Source organism: Oncorhynchus keta, chromosome 32 (assembly GCF_023373465.1).
Source record: "Oncorhynchus keta strain PuntledgeMale-10-30-2019 chromosome 32, Oket_V2, whole genome shotgun sequence".
NCBI classification, from domain to species: domain Eukaryota; kingdom Metazoa; phylum Chordata; class Actinopteri; order Salmoniformes; family Salmonidae; genus Oncorhynchus; species Oncorhynchus keta.
Window position 1 is genome coordinate 14,898,165 of NC_068452.1, and position 3,135 is coordinate 14,901,299.

Here is a 3,135-nt window from a genome sequence, read left to right on the forward strand (position 1 = left end):
ATCTCAAATATACAGCACAGCATAAATTGGACATCCAGAGTGCAATCAAACATGATTTAGAGCTTGTTTATGGAAGAAAAAAAAACGTTTTTTTCTGTATTTCAATGTTGCAACTTGCTGAAAACTGTCCACAATGTTAATTTCATCTCAAAATACACAGCACAACATGAATTGGACATCCAGAGTGCAATCAAACATGATTTAGAGCTTGTTTATGGAAAAAAACGTTTTTTCTGTATTTCAATGTTGCAACTTGCTGAAAACTGTCCACAATGTTCATTTCATCTCAAATATACAGCACAGCAAAAATTGGACATCCAGAGTGCAATCAAACATGATTTAGAGCTTGTTTATGGAAAAAAAAAAGTTTTTTCTGTATTTCAATGTTGCAACTTGCTGAAAACTGTCCACAATGTTCATTTCATCTCAAATATACAGCACAGCAAAAATTGGACATCTAGAGTGCATCAAACATGATTTAGAGCTTGTTTATGGAAAAAAACGTTTTTTTCTGTATTTCAATGTTGCAACTTGCTGAAAACTGTCCACAATGTTCATTTCATCTCAAATATACAGCACAGCAAAAATTGGACATACAGAGTGCATCAAACATGATGTTGCAACTTGCTGAAAACTGTCCACAATGTTCATTTCATCTCAAATATACAGCACAGCAAAAATTGGACATCTAGAGTGCAATCAAACATGATTTAGAGCTTGTTTATGGAAAAAAAAAGTTTTTTCTGTATTTCAATGTTGCAACTTGCGGAAAACTGTCCACAATGTTCATTTCATCTCAAATATACAGCACAGCAAAAATTGGACATCTAGAGTGCATCAAACATGATTTAGAGCTTGTTTTTTTTTCTTCTGTATTTCAATGTTACAACTTGCGGAAAACTGTCCACAATGTTCATTTCATCTCAAATATACAGCACAGCAAAAATTGGACATACAGAGTGCATCAAACATGATTTAGAGCTTGTTTATGGAAAAAAACGTTTTTTCTGTATTTCAATGTTGCAACTTGCTGAAAACTGTCCACAATGTTCATTTCATCTCAAATATACAGCACAGCATAAATTGGACATCCAGAGTGCAATCAAACATGATTTAGAGCTTGTTTATGGAAAAAAAACTTTTTCTGTATTTCAATGTTGCAACTTGCTGAAAACTGTCCACAATGTTCATTTCATCTCAAATATACAGCACAGCAAAAATTGGACATACAGAGTGCATCAAACATGATTTAGAGCTTGTTTATGGAAAAAAACGTTTTTTCTGTATTTCAATGTTGCAACTTGCGGAAAACTGTCCACAATGTTCATTTCATCTCAAATATACAGCGCAGCAAAAATTGGACATCTAGAGTGCATCAAACATGATTTAGAGCTTGTTTATGGAAAAAAAGTTTTTTCTGTATTTCAATGTTGCAACTTGCGGAAAACTGTCCACAATGTTAATTTCATCTCAAATATACAGCACAACAAAAATTGGACATACAGAGTGCATCAAACATGATTTAGAGCTTGTTTATGGAAAAAAACGTTTTTTCTGTATTTCAATGTTGCAACTTGCTGAAAACTGTCCACAATGTTCATTTCATCTCAAATAGACAGCACAGCAAAAATTGGACATCCGGAGTGCAATCAAACATGATTTAGAGCTTGTTTATGGAAAAAAAGTTTTTTCTGTATTTCAATGTTGCAACTTGCTGAAAACTGTCCACAATGTTCATTTCATCTCAAATATACAGCACAGCAAAAATTGGACATACAGAGTGCATCAAACATGATTTAGAGCTTGTTTATGGAAAAAAACGTTTTTTCTGTATTTCAATGTTGCAACTTGCTGAAAACTGTCCACAATGTTCATTTCATCTCAAATATACAGCACAGCAAAAATTGGACATACAGAGTGCATCAAACATGATTTAGAGCTTGTTTATGGAAAAAAAGTTTTTTCTGTATTTCAATGTTGCAACTTGCTGAAAACTGTCCACAATGTTCATTTCATCTCAAATATACAGCACAGCAAAAATTGGACATCCAGAGTGCAATCAAACATGATTTAGAGCTTGTTTATGGAAAAAAAGTTTTTTCTGTATTTCAATGTTGCAACTTGCTGAAAACTGTCCACAATGTTCATTTCATCTCAAATATACAGCACAGCAAAAATTGGACATCTAGAGTGCATCAAACATGATTTAGAGCTTGTTTATGGAAAAAAACGTTTTTTCTGTATTTCAATGTTGCAACTTGCGGAAAACTGTCCACAATGTTCATTTCATCTCAAATATACAGCACAGCAAAAATTGGACATCCGGAGTGCAATCAAACATGATTTAGAGCTTGTTTATGGAAAAAAAGTTTTTTCTGTATTTCAATGTTGCAACTTGCTGAAAACTGTCCACAATGTTCATTTCATCTCAAATATACAGCACAGCAAAAATTGGACATCTAGAGTGCATCAAACATGATTTAGAGCTTGTTTATGGAAAAAAACGTTTTTTCTGTATTTCAATGTTGCAACTTGCTGAAAACTGTCCACAATGTTCATTTCATCTCAAATATACAGCACAGCAAAAATTGGACATCTAGAGTGCATCAAACATGATTTAGAGCTTGTTTATGGAAAAAAACGTTTTTTTCTGTATTTCAATGTTGCAACTTGCTGAAAACTGTCCACAATGTTCATTTCATCTCAAATAGACAGCACAGCAAAAATTGGACATCCGGAGTGCAATCAAACATGATTTAGAGCTTGTTTATGGAAAAAAAGTTTTTTCTGTATTTCAATGTTGCAACTTGCTGAAAACTGTCCACAATGTTAATTTCATCTCAAATTTACAGCACAGCAAAAATTGGACATACAAAGTGCATCAAACATGATTTAGAGCTTGTTTTGGAAAAAAACGTTTTTTTCTGTATTTCAATGTTGCAACTTGCGGAAAACTGTCCACAATGTTCATTTCATCTCAAATATACAGCGCAGCAAAAATTGGACATCTAGAGTGCATCAAACATGATTTAGAGCTTGTTTATGGAAAAAAAGTTTTTTCTGTATTTCAATGTTGCAACTTGCGGAAAACTGTCCACAATGTTCATTTCATCTCAAATATACAGCACAGCAAAA